Here is a 20,427-nt window from a genome sequence, read left to right as displayed (position 1 = left end):
AACAGGTTACGAAGGTTAGGTGGACGGCGGAAAGACACTCTTGGTGGAGTGGGGAGGATTTCATGAAGGATGGATCTCATTTCAGGGCAGGATTTGAGGAAGTCGTATCCCTGCTGGAGAGCCACATTCAGAGTCTGGTCCAGTCCCAGAAAGTATCCTGTCACAAGTGAGGCACTTTTGTGGTTCTTCTGTGGGGGATTCTGGGTTCGAGGGGATGAGGAAGTGGCTCTGGTTATTTGCTTCTGTACCAGGTCGGGAGGGTAGTTGCGAGATGCGAAAGCTGTTGTCAGATTCTTGGTGTAATGGTTCAGGGATTCCGGACTGGAGCAGATTCGTTTGCCACGAAGACCTAGGCTGTAGGGAAGGGACCATTTGATGTGGAATGGGTGGCAGCTGTCATAATGCAGGTACTGTTGCTTGTTGGTGGGTTTGATGTGGACGGACGTGTGAAGCTGGCCATTGGACAGGTGGAGGTCAACGTCAAGGAAAGTGGCATGGGATTTGGAGTAGGACCAGGTGAATCTGATGGAAACAAAGGAATTGAGGTTGGAGAGGAAATTCTGAAGTTCTTCTTCACTGTGAGTCCAGATCATGAAGATGTCATCAATAAATCTGTACCAAACTTTGGGTTGGCAGGCCTGGGTAACCAAGAAGGCTTCCTCTAAGCGACCCATGAATAGGTTGGCGTACGAGGGGGCCATCCTGGTACCCATGGCTGTTCCCTTTAATTGTTGGTATGTCTGGCCTTCAAAAGTGAAATAGTTGTGGGTCAAGATGAAGCTGGCTAAGGTGATGAGGAAAGAGGTTTTAGGTAGGGTGGCAGGTAATCGGCGTGAAAGGAAGTGCTCCATCGCAGCGAGGCCCTGGACGTGCGGAATATATGTGTATAAGGAAGTGGCATCAGTGGTTACAAGGATGGTTTCCGGGGGTAACAGATTGGGTAAGGATTCCAGGCGTTCGAGAAAGTGGTTGGTGTCTTTGATGAAGGATGGGAGACTGCATGTAATGGGTTGAAGGTGTTGATCTACGTAGGCAGAGATACGTTCTGTGGGGGCTTGGTAACCAGCTACAATGGGACGGCCGGGATGATTGGGTTTGTGGATTTTAGGAAGAAGGTAGAAGGTAGGGGTGCGGGGTGTCGGTGGGGTCAGGAGGTTGATGGAGTCAGGTGAAAGGTTTTGCAGGGGGCCTAAGGTTCTGAGGATTCCTTGAAGCTCCGCCTGGACATCGGGAATGGGGTTACCTTGGCAAACTTTGTATGTGGTGTTGTCTGAAAGCTGACGCAGTCCCTCAACCACATACTCCCGACGATCAAGTACTACGGTTGTGGAACCCTTGTCCGCCGGAAGAATGACGATGGATTGGTCAGCCTTCAGATCACGGATAGCCTGGGCTTCAGCAGTGGTGATGTTGGGAGTAGGATTAAGGTTTTTTAAGAAGGATTGAGATGCAAGGCTGGACGTCAGAAATTCCTGGAAGGTTTGGAGAGGGTGATTTTGAGGAAGAGGAGGTGGGTCCCGCTGTGACGGAGGACGGAACTGTTCCAGGCAGGGTTCAATTTGGACGGTGTTTTGAGGAGTTGGATCATTAGGAGTAGGATTAGGATCATTTTTCTTCGTGGCAAAGTGATATTTCCAGCAGAGAGTACGGGTGTAGGACAGTAAATCTTTGACGGGGGCTGTTTGGTTGAATCTGGGAGTGGGGCTGAAGGTGAGGCCTTTGGATAGGACAGAGGTTTCGGATTGGGAGAGAGGTTTGGAGGAAAGGTTAACTACTGATTTGGCGTGTTGTGGTTCCAGGTTGTGTTGATTGGAATTTTGAGGTTTTGGAGGGAGTGGAGCTGGAAGTGGGAGATTGAGTAGATGGGAGAGACTGGGTTGGTGTGCAATGAGAGGAGGTTGAGGTTTGCTGGAAAGGTTGTGAAGGGTGAGTGAGTTGCCTTTCCGGAGGTGGGAAACCAGGAGATTGGATAGTTTTTTGAGGTGGAGGGTGGCATGCTGTTCTAATTTACGGTTGGCCTGTAGGAGGATGCTCTGAACAGCCGGTGTGGATGTGGGAGAGGAAAGATTAAGGACTTTTATTAAGGATAGGAGTTGACGGGTGTGTTCATTGGCTGAGTTGATGTGTAGGTGAAGGATTAGGTGGGTGAGGGCAATGGATTGTTCAGTTTGGAACTGCATCCACACCGGCTGTTCAGAGCATCCTCCTACAGGCCAACCGTAAATTAGAACAGCATGCCACCCTCCACCTCAAAAAACTATCCAATCTCCTGGTTTCCCACCTCCGGAAAGGCAACTCACTCACCCTTCACAACCTTTCCAGCAAACCTCAACATCCTCTCATTGCACACCAACCCAGTCTCTCCCATCTACTCAATCTCCCACTTCCAGCTCCACTCCCTCCAAAACCTCAAAATTCCAATCAACACAACCTGGAACCACAACACGCCAAATCAGTAGTTAACCTTTCCTCCAAACCTCTCTCCCAATCCGAAACCTCTGTCCTATCCAAAGGCCTCACCTTCAGCCCCACTCCCAGATTCAACCAAACAGCCCTCGTCAAAGATTTACTGTCCTACACCCGTACTCTCTGCTGGAAATATCACTTTGCCACGAAGAAAAATGATCCTAATCCTACTCCTAATGATCCAACTCCCCAAAACACCGTCCAAATTGAACCCTGCCTGGAACAGTTCCGTCCTCCGTCGCAGCGGGACCCACCTCCTCTTCCTCAAAATCACCCTCTCCAAACCTTCCAGGAATTTCTGACGTCCAGCCTTGCATCTCGATCCTTCTTAAAAAATGTTAATCCTACTCCCAACATCACCACTGCTGAAGCCCAGGCTATCCATGATCTGAAGGCTGACCGATTCATCGTCATTCTTCCGGCGGACAAGGGTTCCACGACCGTAGTACTTGATCGTCGGGAGTATGTGGCTGAGGGACTGCGTCAGCTTTCAGACAACACCACATACAAAGTTTGCCAAGGTAACCCCATTCCCGATGTCCAGGCGGAGCTTCAAGGAATCCTCAGAACCTTAGGCCCCCTGCAAAACCTTTCACCTGACTCCATCAACCTCCTGACCCCACCGACACCCCGCACCCCTACCTTCTACCTTCTTCCTAAAATCCACAAACCCAATCATCCCGGCCGTCCCATTGTAGCTGGTTACCAAGCCCCCACAGAACGTATCTCTGCCTACGTAGATCAACACCTTCAACCCATTACATGCAGTCTCCCATCCTTCATCAAAGACACCAACCACTTTCTCGAACGCCTGGAATCCTTACCCAATCTGTTACCCCCGGAAACCATCCTTGTAACCATTGATGCCACTTCCTTATACACAAATATTCCGCACGTCCAGGGCCTCGCTGCGATGGAGCACTTCCTTTCACGCCGATTACCTGCCACCCTACCTAAAACCTCTTTCCTCATCACCTTAGCCAGCTTCATCTTGACCCACAACTTCTTCACTTTTGAAGGCCAGACATACCAACAATTAAAGGGAACAGCCATGGGTACCAGGATGGCCCCCTCGTACGCCAACCTATTCATGGGTCGCTTAGAGGAAGCCTTCTTGGTTACCCAGGCCTGCCAACCCAAAGTTTGGTACAGATTTATTGATGACATCTTCATGATCTGGACTCACAGTGAAGAAGAACTTCAGAATTTCCTCTCCAACCTCAATTCCTTTGTTTCCATCAGATTCACCTGGTCCTACTCCAAATCCCATGCCACTTTCCTTGACGTTGACCTCCACCTGTCCAATGGCCAGCTTCACACGTCCGTCCACATCAAACCCACCAACAAGCAACAGTACCTGCATTATGACAGCTGCCACCCATTCCACATCAAACGGTCCCTTCCCTACAGCCTAGGTCTTCGTGGCAAACGAATCTGCTCCAGTTCGGAATCCCTGAACCATTACACCAAGAATCTGACAACAGCTTTCGCATCTCGCAACTACCCTCCCGACCTGGTACAGAAGCAAATAACCAGAGCCACTTCCTCATCCCCTCGAACCCAGAATCCCCCACAGAAGAACCACAAAAGTGCCCCACTTGTGACAGGATACTTTCCGGGACTGGACCAGACTCTGAATGTGGCTCTCCAGCAGGGATACGACTTCCTCAAATCCTGCCCTGAAATGAGATCCATCCTTCATGAAATCCTCCCCACTCCACCAAGAGTGTCTTTCCGCCGTCCACCTAACCTTCGTAACCTGTTAGTTCATCCCTATGAAATCCCCAAACCACCTTCCCTACCCTCTGGCTCCTATCCTTGTAACCGCCCCCGGTGTAAAACCTGTCCCATGCACCCTCCCACCACCACCTACTCCAGTCCTGTAACCCGGAAGGTGTACACGATCAAAGGCAGAGCCACATGTGAAAGCACCCACGTGATTTACCAACTGACCTGCCTACACTGTGATGCATTCTATGTGGGAATGACCAGCAACAAACTGTCCATTCGCATGAATGGACACAGGCAGGCAGTGTCTGTTGGTAATGAGGATCACCCTGTGGCTAAACATGCCTTGGTGCACGGCCAGCACATCTTGGCACAGTGTTACACCATCCGGGTTATCTGGATACTTCCCACCAACGCCAACCTATCCGAACTCCGGAGATGGGAACTTGCTCTTCAATATATCCTCTCTTCCCGTTACCCACCAGGCCTCAATCTCCGCTAATTTCAAGTTGCCGCCACTCATACCTCACCTGTCATTCAACATCATCTTTGCCTCTTCACTTCTGCCTCGACTGACATCTCTGCCCAAACCCTTTGTCTTTAAATAGGTCTGATTGTGTCTGTATATGTGTGGATGGATATGTGCGTGTGTGTGAGTGTATACCTGTCCTTTTTTCCCCCTAAGGTAAGTCTTTCCGCTCCCGGGATTGGAATGACTCCTTACCCTCTCCCTTAAAACCCACATCCTTTCGTCTTTCCCTCTCCTTCCCCTCTTTCCTGATGAGGCAACAGTTTGTTGCGAAAGCTTGAATTTTGTGTGTGTGTTTGTGTGTCTATCGACCTGCCAGCGCTTTCGTTCGGTAAGTCACATCATCTTTGTTTTTACATATATTTTTCCCACGTGGAATGTTTCCCTTTTGGATTAATAATATTTTCATTGAAGCGAGGGGGACATTAGTTACTCTGTAGTGCAACTGTTGAACGAAATCTCGAGTTTAAGGAAGCCTTCAAACTTTTCAGGAGTGCTATAAAAATATGTTGATACAGACCAGGAGCAATTATGTTGCAAACAAGTGTCAATCTTCACACAGTGTTGCTGCTGGTGTCCGGGAAGTGACAGTTTTAGAACATGCAGAGACATATCTTTTAATATTAAACACAATGAGATGTACATAAAAGACCAACTTGAAATTGCAAGCATCTGCAGTGAATACTTTCCTTCGGTAAGGAAAGCTGTCAGTGACAAACAAAAAAAACCTGAAGTATAATTTTAAAGGCAATACATCTTTGCATAGCATATATCTAGCCCTCCACAAACTGCAAAGGTATAATGAATATCTTTAGCTCTGTAAAAGCCTGCAGTTCTGCAGGGCATGATGGCGTCAGTTTTAGTGTATTAAAAGTGTATACACATAATGTCTCTGTGCCTCTGTCTTCAGTAATAAATAATACAACAGAATCAGGTACCTTCCCAGACAGACTAAAAGTAGCCCATGTAAGAACAATCTTTAAAAAAGATGACGAATGCAAAATAGAAAACTACAGACCAATCTCAATATATCCTGTCTCTTCCAAAATAGTAGAAAAAGTCATAAATAATAGAATTATAAATTTTCTCTACAAGCTCAATCAAATGTTTGAAAATCAAAAGGGGTTTCAAAAATGTAAATCAACTACCATAGCAGCAACTCAGTTAACTGAAGAAATATTAGTGGCATCAAGAACAAAATTCATGTTACATTTATATACCTAAAACTTGGGAAACCTTTTGACTACATGAACATTTCTATCCTATTGGATAAACTATGGAATACTGGTATAAGAGGCACAGCTTATGACCTAATTAATTCAGTAACCAAAAACACTTTGTACTGCTTAAAACTGAAAGTAGTGTTCACAATGCTAAAAACATTGATATTAAATATGGGGCACCACAGGGCTCAGTATTGGATGATTTTCTGTTTTTGATTTATGTGAATGATATTAAATATTGCTCTTTTAGTTCCAGAGTAGTTCTGTAAGCAGATGAAATGTCAATCATGTGTAAAAAGGAATCATTTAATGAACTAAAGGCTCACAGTAATAATGTGACCAATGAAATTGTGCAGTACTTCAATGAAAGGCACTTAAAAGTAAGCACTAAACAGTGGAAAGTCCAGGATGAATATGACAGGATAGACTGCCGCTCACCACATAGAGCACACATTGAGTTGCAGACAGGCACAACAAAGAGGCTGCTAAACATTTAAGTTTTCAGGAAAAAAGAGTCTTTCTTCTGAACTAGAAAACACACACACACACACACACACACACACACACACACACGCACTCAAGCAATCACATCTTACACACACATTGCTACTGTCTGTAGCCATGGGGGCCTGACTGCAGACTGTGTATGTGTCGGACGTGCGCAGCAATCTGGAGTGGTTGGCGGAGGGTAGGGAGGTAGCATGGGGTGGGAACTGGAAGGGTTGCAGGGTAGGGCTGAGGGAAAGGTGTAGTTCTGCTTGTTAGACTGCTAGTTGCAGAGCAGGGAGGCAGCAATTTGGGGGGAGGGGGGAGAGGCAAATGGGAGAGGGGAGAGGAGAGGCATAGAGAAGGGGAAAGGAATGGAGATATGCTGGTGGAATGTATAATGCTGGAGTGGGAGCAAGGAAGGGGATGGATACGTAAGGGAAACCCAGGGACTAGGGAAGGCTGAGGCCAAGGGAACTAAGGAACTAAGAATATGTTGTAGAGAGAGTTCCTATCTGTGAAAATCAGAAAAGCTGATGGTGGTAAGGAAGGATCCAGATGGCACAGGCTGTGAAGCAGTCACTGCAGTGAAGCACATCATCAGCATGTTTGGCAACTGGGTGGTCCAGCTGTCTCTTGGCCACAGTTTGGGGTGGCAGAATACCACTGTGGGAGGGGTGGAGAGGATAATGGGTATGATATACCTCATTTCAGGGCACAATGTTAGCTAGTGAAGACCTGGTAGACAATGTGATTCGCTTGCCCCAGTTCTGAGTGGTATTGAGTCATGAGGGAAATGCTCCTTTGTGGTCGGATGTTGGGACTTTGGGAGGTGGTGGGTGACTGGAAAGGAAAGGCACGAGAAATCCTTTTCTGTACAAGGTTGGGAGTGTAATTCAACCTGTGAAGACCTCAGTGAGACTCTTTTCATGCTTGGAGAGGAACTTCTCCTCATTACAGGTGTGACGACCACAGGTGGCTAGGTTGTAAGCAAGGGACTTCGTCGTGTGGGACGGGTATTAGCTGTCAAAGTGAAGGTATTATTGTGTCTATAGTCTTCTCTCCTTCTCTGTGTTCCTTCTCTCTTTCTTCCCTTTCCTCATTCCCCAACTGACTCCAAACCTACAACTGCCTTCCAGGTCACCATCCACAATTACTTCTCCTTTGAATCCACCACCTACAAAAATGTCTGTGGTACAGCAGTGTGCACCTGCCTGGCACCATCCTTTGCCAACCTTTCATGGACCATCAAGAGGAGTCCTTTCTAACCCCCAGAATCTCAAACCCCTCACCTAGTTCAGATTCATCTTTGCGATATGGACTGAAGATGAAGACACCCTATCCATTCCTCCAGAATCTCAATAGCTTCTTCCCGAGTCACTTTACCTTATTCTCCACAACCCAACAAGCCTCAGAGATGGCTAAATCAGTATCTCGATCCATATACTAAATCAGTATCTCTATCCACATCAAACCTACCAACTATCAGCCGTATCTCCAATTTGACAGCTACCACCAGTCCCATACCAGGAAGTCCCTTCCATAGATCCTAGTCAGCTGTGGTCATCGTATCTATAGTGAAGAGCAGTCCCCTTCCAAATATGCCAAGGGTCTCACGAAGGCCTTCACATACTGAAATTATACTTCAGAGACCTTGTTCAGAAACAGATTCGCTGCGCTTTGTCTCTCCAGGGCTGCCTGCAAAAGCAGTCGTGTGATCTACAAACTAAATGGCAACCACTGTACTGCTTTCTACTAGCAAGTTGTCTGTTTGCATGAATGATCACTGTTACACTGTGGCCAAGAGACAGCTGGCCCACCCAGTTGCTGAACATGCTGACGATGTGCTTCACTTGAGTGGTTACTGAGTGAGTTGGTGCAGTGGTTAACACACTTTGCACTCGCGTTTGGGAGGACGTCGGGTAAAACCCACATCTGGCCATCCAGATTTAGGCTGTCCTTGATTTCCCTAAATTGTTTCAACCCAGTGCCGGGATGGCTCCTTTGAAAGGGTACGGCCGACTTCCTTCCCCATACTTCCCTAATCCGATGGGACTGATGACCTCACTGTTTAGTCCCCTCTCCCAAAATCAACTAACTAAGAACTTCAGTGATTAATTTACAGCCGGTGCCATCTGGATCCTTCCTATCACTCCAGGCCAATGCTGGAATGGTTCGTTTGAAAGGGTACAGCCGACTTTATTCCCCATACTTCCCTAATCCAATAGTTCTGATGACCTCGCTGTTTGGTCCTCTTCCTCAAAATCAACCAACCAACCAACCAAGCAACTTCAGTGATTGCTTTACAGCCTGTGCCATCGGCATCCTTCCTATCACCACCACCTTTTCTGAATTGCACAAGTGGGAACTCTACCTACAACAAAATTTTTGTTCCCGTAATCCCCTTGGCCTCAAACTTCACTAGTCCTTGTCTTTCCCCTACATATATATCACCTTACCTGCTTCCACTCTCTCACTACACATTCTCCCAACACATCTGCAGTCTTTTCCCTTTCTTTCCATCTTTACTCTCCCTCCCTCCCCCCCCCCTCCCACCCCGCACCCCCTCTTTGAGTCATAGCCTCCCAACTCTGCACCTAGCGGTCCATCGTGTCCCCACCATGTTTTCGCACCTTTGCACAAGCAGAACATGTGGTGGTTCTTCTGCAAAAACCTGGAATTCACAGGAAATTACGTTTTACCTGGAAATACCTGGGAAAACTTGCGGAATTTCAGGAATTTCTTAAAATCTCAGGGAATTAGGTGTTCTTAACCTAGCATTGAAATTTAATTTTATTGAGTTTTATAAATCACACATTTTAAAATACTTAATAAAACAAAGTGTGTTAGTTATATGAATATTGTTCCACATAAATTATTGATGTTTAAAAACTGTTGGTAAATACTGTTTGCAGCTAGTCTGTCCCAGCTGAGAGGAAAGAGAAGTCATTATTGAGGTATGACCCCCCCCCCCCCCCCCACTCACCATTAACTTATCAGGAGCTTTTTATGACGCCAGCTTCCTCTCCCCATATCAGGAACCAGTAGCAACCATGATGAACATCTTCCTTCACCCCTGAAGTGCTGTCCCTCCCACTGATCACCCCCATGCCTCCCCCTTACTATCGACCAACCACCCAGATTGCTGCACAAGTCCGACACAGGCACAGTCTGCTGTGGTTGGAGACAGTAGCCATTTGTGTGTGAGTTGTGCTCACATGAATGTGTGTGTGTTTTCTATTTTGGAAGGAGGACATTTTGTCTGAAAGCTTAAATGTTTAGTAGGATTTTCATTGTGCCTGTCTGCATTGCAATGCCTCCTCTGTGTGATGAGTAGCAATCTACTGTTTTCCTATTTTTATAAACATTACCACCAGTAAGACATATCTCATGGAGTTCAACAACACTTAGATTCAGTGATGAAATTAAACCACATATAGGCAATGAAATGATATGAAAAGAATTTAGTGTAAAATTCCTTGGTTTAACCATTGAAAGCAATCTGAAATGTGACCCATATGTTGACTTTCTTCAATGTAGTTTATCTAAGAATATATTTGCAATCAATATGATTAGCTAGTTTTGCAAAGACACAGTTGTCTTGATGACTGCACACCATGCTTTATTATCCTCACTCTTGAACTATGGATTAGCAATTTGGGTGCAGCAAACAAATCAGATCTAATTAGCCACAGAAAAAGGTCTGTAAGGCTCACATGTAGAGCTAAATACATATTGGCCCAAAAATAAGCCATCACCTCATATAAGCTGCATCCCTAAATTTTTAGGAGGAAATAAAAAAGAGGTTTTGCATGAAAATAAGCTGCACACTGATTGAGAGGAGGAAAGTCACCAAAAATTTGTTCATACTTGTATGTAAGATGTAGGTATATTCCATAAACGTTTGTTCAGAGATTTGACGCAGTACATTGGCAATGTATTTTGTCTTATTTGCTCTCATTACTATCAGTATCAGTATTCAGTTCATCATTCTCACTCTCACTCCTGTCATTTTTTTTCATTCTTTTACCATAGTATATCATCCTCACTGACAGCTAGCGCATCCAGTATGCAGTATTCTTGAACCCCCTGATGATGGAGTCTGATGATATTGAGGACCATCTCACATGAAAGTGTGGCTGGTAGCTTCTTAATGTTGCCAGACTGTGTGAGGGCATGGCCATCTTCCAGGTGTCCATCTGAGTACAACTGTGGAAGCTTGTCCTTGAAGGGTTTGTTTATGGCCACATCTAGTACCTCTAGTTTTGAAGCCAGTCCTCCAGTACAAGATCTGTCCTTTGTGCAGCAGTCTTTTACTTCAGCAGTTAGATGTCCCTTCAAAGCATCCAAAATTAGCATGGCTCTCTTAGCAAGTAGTGCCTCAGGTCTCTGATTCCAGACAGTAGACAACCAGTCCACCATCAGTTCCATTCTCATCCAGCCCTTTTCTTGTCAGCGATTCACTAAGCCCATAGGAAAGTTCTTGTTGGGCATAGTTTTTTTCTTCAGAATGATATAAGGGGGTAACTTTCGCAATCAGCTGTAACCGCTAACATCACAATTATTCTGTTTTTCCTCCATTCCTATTAATGAGATACTTTTTGTCCCTTTCATGTCTATGATCATATTGCTCGGCATGTGAGAAAATACTGGCATTTCATCAGCATTCCCAATCTGATGAAAAGGTTATGAGTGACACTTTTGCAACTGGATGACACTTGACGTTGACTAGCTTCTCCTTGAAATCTGCTAGTATTCTCTGTGCTGATGTAGTACTTCATCAGAGAGCAAGGCCATTTCTATCCATAAACCAATGACACCAACCAGTACTGTCACGATAATTTCATTGGGACATGTCTAAGACTCTTGTGATTTCCAAGGCCTTGAGTTGGATGATTTCCCGTGAGATAGGCATCCTGTTTTCCTGCCTATCTTAAATGCATGAAAGAACCTTAGCTTCAAGTTCCGGACACTTGCCACATTACAGTCGCCTGAATGATTTTCTCATTGAAACTGCTTTCTTTCATTTTTCTTCTGAAGCATCCCAACATTGTAAATAGATTCATCCAGTCCATACTTTCCTCTGGCCTCTCTGTTGGTTGTAGTTTTGGCATAACACACAACTGTAAGTTTGAAGCTTGCATTGTAACTACACTGAATTCAATGGCTTGATAATGCTTTTCATTCTAATTGATCACTCATAATGTCATAAATCAGGCTTTCTTACCAGTATTCAACTGAAACTGAATTATAAGCTAACAAAACAATATTGATAGGCCTACAAAATGGTAATGCCAATAAAACACTGGTAAAAGTTCTCACTGTTGTGCAATTAAGTGCTTCTTCACTAGTTTTGGCTGCAGACACTATTTGCACTGTTGCAAATGAGCTTAATTTTTATACACCTATTCTTTGTAACAAGACAAGGCAGTGGATATAAGCCACACTCTAACTTTTCAAGTTTGAAATTGGGATTGAAAAGTGTAGCTTATTTTTGGGTAAATGTGGTATAAGAAATCGTGCCATACCTTGTTTCCAAAAATTTGTGTCTGACCATGCTAAACATATATATTCTAAAAGCCATATTGCTTGTTAAGAGACTGCACCCCAACATATATTCTGATTAGCACTAGTATAATACCAGAAATAAAATAAAAAAATAATTGTCAGCAGCCATAGAACAGCACTCCCTGTAAAGAGTCCACAATATGCAGATTTATAAATTACCCACGGCACTGACTCTTCCTATAGTGTAATTAAGTTTACAAGACTCTTTATTCATGTTATAAGAATATTATAGTTAACCCGCCTGGCTCATTTCACTCCTCCATCCACATGTAATCCATCCCCACTGCCCCCAAATCACCCCTTGTTAACTTTCTGGAATTTCTTGACTTCAAACCTTACCTCTCCATCATTCCCCAAATCCTTCAGCATGCAAGCTAACCTTACATGTACAGAAAAAACTGCAGTTCACCATCCTGACTTATAATCCTATATGCAGACAAAGGCTCTGCCACTGTGGTTTTGAAGCACAAGGATTACTTGGTGGAAGGACTCCGCCAGCTGTTAGATTTGTCTACCTACAAACCCTGCCTCAGTGACCCCATTCCAGGAATTCAACAGGATCTCCAGTCTCTCCTAAAATCCTTAAGCCCACTCTGAATCTCTTCACTGAGTCTCCCTCCATGTGATTACATTTTCACACAATTTGGGTGCATAGATCCTGAGAAATCAGTACCCAGAACAACCACCTCTGGCCGTAATAACGGCCTTGATATGCCTGGGCATTGAGTCAAACAGAGCTTGGATGGTGTGTACAGGTACAGCTGCCCATGCAGCTTCAACACGATACCACAGTTCATCAAGAGTAGTGACTGGCGTATTGTGACGAGCCAGTTGCTCGGCCACCATTGACCAGACGTTTTCAATTGGAGAGAGATCTGGAGAATATGCTGGCCAGGGCAGCAGTCGAACATTTTCTGTATCCAGAAAGGCCCGTACAGGACTTGCAGCATGCGGTCCTGCATTATCCTGCTGAAATGTAGGGTTTCACAGGGATCGAATGAAGGGTAGAGCCACGGGTCGTAACACATCTGAAATGTAATGTCCACTGTTCAAAGTGCCGTCAATGCGAACAAGAGGTGACCGAGACATGTAACCAATGGCACCCCATACCATCACGCTGGGTGATAGGCCAGTATGGCGATGACGAATACACACTTCCAATGTGCGCTCACCGCGATGTCGCCAAACATGGATGCGACCATCATGATGCTGTAAACAGAATCTGGATTCATCTGAAAAAATTAAGATTTGCCAGTCGTGCACCCAGGTTCGTCGTTGAGTGCACCATCACAGACGCTCCTGTCTGTGATGCAGCGTCAAGGGTAACCGCAGCCATGGTCTCAGAGCTGAGGCCATGCTGCTGCAAACGTCGTCGAACTGTTCGTGCAGATGGTTGTTGTCTTGTAAACGTCCCCATCTGTTGACTCAGGGATCGAGACGTGGCTGCACGATCTGTTACAGCCATGCGGATAAGATGCCTGTCACCTCAACTGCTAGTGATACGAGACCATTGGGATCCAGCACGGTGTTCCGTATTACCCTCCTGAATCCACCGATTCCATATTCTGCTAACAGTCATTGGATCTCGACCAACACGAGCAGCAATGTCACGATACGATAAACCGCAATCGCGATAGGCTGCAATCTGACCTTTATCAAAGTCGGACACATGATGGTATGCATTTCTCCTCCTTACACGAGGCATCACAACAACGTTTCACCAGGCAACACCGATCAACTGCTGTTTGTGTATGAGAAATCGGTTGGAAACTTTCCTCATGTCAGCATGTTGTAGGTGTTGCCATCGGCGCCAACCTTGTGTGAATGCTCTGAAAAGCTAATCATTTGCATATCACAGCATCTTCTTCCTGTCGGTTAAATTTCGCGTCCATAGCACGTCATCTTCGTGGTGTAGCAATTTTAATGTCTAGTAGTGTACATAACCCCTGCTCCCAACCCCATGTCTCATGGTTCATATCCCTGTAATGTACCTAGATGCAAGACCTGATCCATACAACCTCCAAGCACCACCCACTCCAGTCTGGTCACAAGAATCACCTATCCCTATCACCTGCGAATGCAGTTATCTGATTACAAGGTAAGCTGTAACCACTGTGCTGCGTTCAATGTGGGCATGACAGCCAATGAACTGCTTGTCTGCACAAATGGCCAACTACAAACTGTGGCCAAGAAACAGCTCGACCACTCAGTTGCTGATCACATTGCACAACACAACATTCTTCCCTTCAGTGACTGTTTCACAGCCTGCATCATCTGGATCCTTCCTGGCAACACCACCTTTTCTGAGTTGCGCAGGTGGGAACTCTCCCTGCAGTATATCTTACGTTCCCATAACCCCTTGGCCTCAACCTACGCTCGTCCCTGTCCATCACCCAGCTATCCTGTTCCCTGCTCCCAGTGCAGCACTACACAGCCTTCTATTCCACCAATGCACCCACAGTATACTTTGACTTCTCTCCTTCCTGCCCCCACCCCCTGCCTTCTGTCTGCACCTAGCTGTCCTACTCTCTCCCCACCACGTTCCTCTATGCTCTCACAAGCAGCGTTTCACTGTCCCCTACCCCTACCCCTACCCCTACCCCTACCCCTACCCCTACCCCTACCCCTACCCCTACCCCTACCCCTACCCCTACCCCTACCCCTACCCCTACCCCTACCCCTACCCCTACCCCTACCCCTACCCCTACCCCTACCCCTACCCCTACCCCTACCCCTACCCCTACCCCTACCCCTACCCCTACCCCTACCCCTACCCCTACCCCTACCCCTACCCCTACCCCTACCCCTACCCCTACCCCTACCCCTACCCCTACCCCTACCCCTACCCCTACCCCTACCCCTACCCCTACCCCTACCCCTACCCCTACCCCTACCCCTACCCCTACCCCTACCCCTACCCCTACCCCTACCCCTACCCCTACCCCTACCCCTACCCCTACCCCTACCCCTACCCCTACCCCTACCCCTACCCCTACCCCTACCCCTACCCCTACCCCTACCCCTACCCCTACCCCTACCCCTACCCCTACCCCTACCCCTACCCCTACCCCTACCCCTACCCCTACCCCTACCCCTACCCCTACCCCTACCCCTACCCCTACCCCTACCCCTACCCCTACCCCTACCCCTACCCCTACCCCTACCCCTACCCCTACCCCTACCCCTACCCCTACCCCTACCCCTACCCCTACCCCTACCCCTACCCCTACCCCTACCCCTACCCCTACCCCTACCCCTACCCCTACCCCTACCCCTACCCCTACCCCTACCCCTACCCCTACCCCTACCCCTACCCCTACCCCTACCCCTACCCCTACCCCTACCCCTACCCCTACCCCTACCCCTACCCCTACCCCTACCCCTACCCCTACCCCTACCCCTACCCCTACCCCTACCCCTACCCCTACCCCTAACCCTAACCCTACCCCTAACCCTACCCCTAACCCTACCCCTACCCCTACCCCTACCCCTACCCCTACCCCTACCCCTACCCCTACCCCTACCCCTACCCCTACCCCTACCCCTACCCCTACCCTGATCTCTCTTCCCCTCTTGGGAGAGAGAACAGGGAAACAGTGTTAAACAAGACTCACCTATCCAAATGACATTTTTCCATTGCCCCATAGCTCAGACTTTATGACTTTAGCACCACGTTTTCCTGTTATAAGCATTTGCATCACTGATGTGCGGTTTTGGAATTCCAGCTCACTCTTCAATTCCCTGCTTATAGAGTTCCCTTTGTGTTGATTTGATTTGGCGCTGGCAGGGTTCGTGCGTGCGATGTTCAGTTCTGTAGTGACTTGTGCAACTGTTGTCTTCTTATTTTCTGCCACAATCCTCTTCCATTACTGTCTGTCATGATAAGTCAACAGATACTTTTCTCCGTGTTGTGACTTAGCAGATAATGTTTGTCTACTTTCTCTGTATCCGATATAAGTCTTTGATATGGTGCCTCTTGGAGCTTGGTTATAGAAGCATCCACCATACGAGCACTAACAGTTTACCCTTATTCGACTTCACATAGCTCCAACATAATGCATTTGCAACTACACAGAACACTATTCTGACCATGACTGATGCTTACAACATATTGAGGACATCGCTGTTCATGGTTAAATACAACAGTTCAACTTGGAAACTTGGCTCCCGTATGTGATGATAGCAGAACTAACATCTCTATTCCTCCTATGTAAATTTAATAGACTTAGTGTGGCACCTTCGGGCAGTCCCATGTTCCTAATCTCAATCCTGATTGTCAGTGCTTGCATTTAACAAACAGTTTACAGTTTATGAGATACAAATTTATTCTACAAATGAATTATCTCTGGAAAACCTAATAACCTGAATTTTTGTCACAAGATTGGAACCTGTACATGATCGTAGGCCCCATTGTTATCAGAGAACAACAGAGTCTCTTTGTTTTCTTTTGTTATCTCTGCAGTTTTGTCTGAGGAGGATAATGTTAAACTGTCTGAAACAATTTTCCCTCTTTAAAATGAAAATTGTGTTCTGGGGAATAATCTATTTAATTCTGTCCACCAATTTAATCATTGTTTGACCATTCTCTCCAGAGTATTGCCAGTACATGGTGAGAAAGCAGTGGGTCTCTATTTGGAGGTATTACTTGGATCCTTTCCACTTTTCAAGATTGGCAATGTTATTTATGGTTTCCAATATATGACTCTCTCTGTTTTCCACTGTTTGTTAAAAACTTTAAGAGGTATGTCAGGTGCTATGTGGGGCAAATGTCTTATCAACGAGTTGTGTATTTCATTATGAATGAGTAGTGGATTTCGTCAAAACCAGGTGCTACTGTTGTGTATAGCATTCGTGGCTACTCTAACTTTTTTCACGCAACTGGGAAGTGGATCCAATGTTCTTGTCATGTCAAATGTGTAATGGGACCTCTTTCTAGAGGAGGAGATGCTATTCCATCTAATATTTTGTCTGAACATCCTCTCTCTCTGAATCAGTATTATCTTCTTGCCAGCACTTTTATAACACTATTAATTTTTCCACACTTTCATAATGTTACTGTTGCAGCAAGTAACCCACAGATCTTGTTTATGCTTCTCTAATAGCTGACTTAGCCTTCATTTTTCTCTTTGTATAGTGGATAATTTTCTAAGATTTGTTGATTTTTATAGGACCTTAATGTAAGTCTTTGTGATGCTACTATCTTTGAGCTGTAGAGCCCCTCAGAGTATTCCGTGTTTTCTGTCTGCGATTACTATTATCTGTCTTGGTAGAATTGTGTGCAGCATTGTTAGTTGCAGTGGGTAGTTCTTTATAGCATTCCTGACTAGAAACTGTCAGATAAACAGCTTTTTCTCTTTCTAACATAACATGTGGCCCATTGGCTCAGTGATAAGGTACAGATTAAAAATCCAAAAGTCTTGGGTTCGATCCCAATGAACCCTAGGATTTTTATCCTTCACTTAGCACTTCTTTCACCTCTGGCAATGTTTGTTGATGTGAAAAATGGTGATTTTGCACACTGGCTCAGAGTCCATGTCAAACTGTAGGCTCTCCTATAACTGGCTGGTTAAGTCGGTTCAAAGTTAGAAGGACATAACATCTGAAACAGGGCCATGCCTAGTAAAGTACTGTAGTGTTTAAAACAATCTCCAGATTCTTTTTAACTTAGCATAATGTTACTGTATCTCTCCCAAACACTTTCCAACTGCTGTTACTATAATACGAGGTGTGTTTTTTAAGTAAGTACCATTTTGAAATTAAAAAAAGACTTGCTAAGATATCTCAATAATTTTATTTTTACATGAAAGCCTGTACCTTAATCTACTTTTCTACATAATTTCCGTCAATATTGAGGCACTTGTCATAACGTTGTACCAGTTTTTGAATACCCTCCTCATAGAAGTCTGCCGCCTGACTTTTTAACCTCTGCATCACCACTGTTTTGACTTCGTCATTGTCTTGAAGACACTGACCGCCCAGGTGTTTATTCAAGTGCATGAAGAGATTGTAGTCGCTGGGTGTAAGACCGGGGCTGTACAGAGGATGATTTCGAGTTTCCCATCGAAAAGATGTGATGAGATCTTTGGTCTGATTCGCCACATGTGGACGGGCATTGTCTTGCAGCAAAACGATGCCCTTGCTCAACTTGCCACGTCTTTTGTTTTGAATTCAACAGCGCAGATTGTACAATGTCTTACAGTAAGCTGCTGCATTGATTGTCTCATTATGAGGCAGAAATTCCAGAAGCAATAATCATTTTATGTCCCAAAAAACTGTGCACATGATTTTCTCGGCAGAAATTGCTTGCTTAAACTTCACTTTTCTGGGTGAATCTGAATGCCACCATTCCATGGACTGTTGCTTTGATTCTGGTGTGACATAGGCCACCCATGTTTCATTGCCCATAACAATTTGGCTTAAGAAATCATCACCGTCGTTGTGGTACCACTCAAGGAAAGTCAATGCAATGTCTGAATGTTTGGTTTTGTGCACATCAGTCAACATTTTCGGTACCCAACGTGCGCATAATTTTCGGTAATTCAAGTGCTCGGTCACAATGCCATACAAAACACTACGAGAAACATTAGGAAAGTCATCCCGCAAGGAGGAAATCGTAAAGCGTCTGTTTTCTCCCAACTTATTGTCCACTTTCTGCACCAAACTTTCATTAATGACCGAAGGACACACACTCCGTTGTTCATCATCCACAGTTGTGTGGCCATCTTTAAATGCTCTCACCCACTTTCTTACCATTCCATCATTCATAACGTTTTCTCCGTAAACTGCACAGATCTCATGATGAATATTGATCACTTTTAGGCCTTTAGCACTAAGAAATCTTATAACAGCCCATACTTCACAGTCAGTGAGACTCACGATTATTGGAGGCATCTTAAACACTCGGTACACAATGTAAACAAGGAAGAATCAGACTGTAATGGTGTTAGTGTGTAGACAACACATGTAGGTACCCAGTGCGCATGCGCAGAATGCCGACCGCAGCGCTGCGGCCGCGGTGTGGCAAAACTGTACTTACTTAAAAAACATGCCTTGTATTTCCAGTTTTCCAACTGCTGTTGCTAAATATTTATGGAATAATGTTGCCTCACTTGTAACTTCAATGTTTGAGTATAGTGATCTGATTTTAAGAAGTAGAACTATACTTTTCATTTTGCCACATTTTTAATATCTCATGACATGAATATGAGATTGAATTCTGTTGGTCTTCTGCCTGCAGGAGGGATCACCATTGGTTAGCCATTATTAATTATAACCATATTATAATCCTTCTACTTTCATTTTGACTGTCTGGGGACCTAATTAATTCATGTTAGCTTCATTTCTTCTGGTCTTTATCCTTGTCCAGTATTCCTTCATTCTCATATTGTGCAACACTCCGTGCTCTTCTGTACATGATGATGTTGCCCTGGGTCTAATTCTGTTCTGGAAAACAGTGAAAGCCTAAATTTTTATATGAAAATCACCATGTTGTAAATATTTGTTACCTGTTTTCGTCTTTCTTCCAGATGCCTTTTTATCTCACAGATCCAATGTACTTTGGTTCTCTTGTTTAACAGAAACTGTATTATTTGATGTGTCAGCCTTCCCTGGTCAGTCCTTAGAATGTGTCTAAACAACATGCTGCTTGCTTCTTTGTATGATGATATCCAAGATTCTCTCTATGTAGGTATACAGTTCTTGGTTCACTTGCATTCTATATTGAGCATCTCCTGTTCTTGGATGTATCTTATGTTGTCCTGGGTATCCTTCATTCCATGGTTCTAACCTCTTAAATACGCCTGTTCTTACCAGATTCAGACTTTATGGCATGTATGAGGCTTCAGGACGGATCACTGTCTGGTAAGTCTCAATTTGCATTGACTCAAATGTTATTCGTATTGTAGACGTTCTTAGTTAGTTTGTATGCTAAAATCATTTTATTTATTCGTGCTCTCATTGCCTGTTTTTATGCTAGACCACTTTTCACCCATTCTTCCAAGTATTTAAATCTCTTCACCTTTTGAATTTTCCCTCGTCCTATTGTTATCCATCTAAGAGCTGCCTTTATGTTTGTCATATACAATGTTTTATCAATAGATATTGATAGGAGTGCTTCAGCTGCTTGTCTCACTGTTGATGGCACGTAGAGTTCTTATCTTTTTTCCTTCCTTGCATCAAATGATTCAGACAGTGTAGCAGTATCGTCTGTGAATGCCAGGCAATCAACCTTATTCCTTTTTTTCCTTTCATCTGATTTTTGTTCCATCAGTCCTTGGATTTCTTCTCACCATTGACCATTCCCTGTTCACCTTATCAAATATACAGTTAAAGAGCAAAAGGTAGAGTACGTCTCCCCGCCTGACTCCAGTTTTGATATTCAAGGTCTAAGGTTTATGAAGGCTTTCCTCTGATCTTTACTTTGGATGT

At 45.0% G+C, this 20,427-nt stretch overlaps 1 protein-coding gene across 1 annotated transcript in view; it reads left to right on the top strand.

Annotated features, from left to right (window-relative positions):
- LOC126234726 (PITH domain-containing protein GA19395) overlaps positions 1-20,427 on the top strand; it is a 77,412-nt gene that overhangs the window by 31,640 nt on the left and 25,345 nt on the right. The window lies entirely within an intron of this gene.

The sequence above is a fragment of the Schistocerca nitens genome, chromosome 2 (genome assembly GCF_023898315.1).
Source record: "Schistocerca nitens isolate TAMUIC-IGC-003100 chromosome 2, iqSchNite1.1, whole genome shotgun sequence".
Classification (NCBI taxonomy): Eukaryota; Metazoa; Arthropoda; class Insecta; order Orthoptera; family Acrididae; genus Schistocerca; species Schistocerca nitens.
The sequence above is the reverse complement of the archived record's forward strand: the minus strand, read 5'-3'. Positions and strand labels throughout refer to the sequence as shown.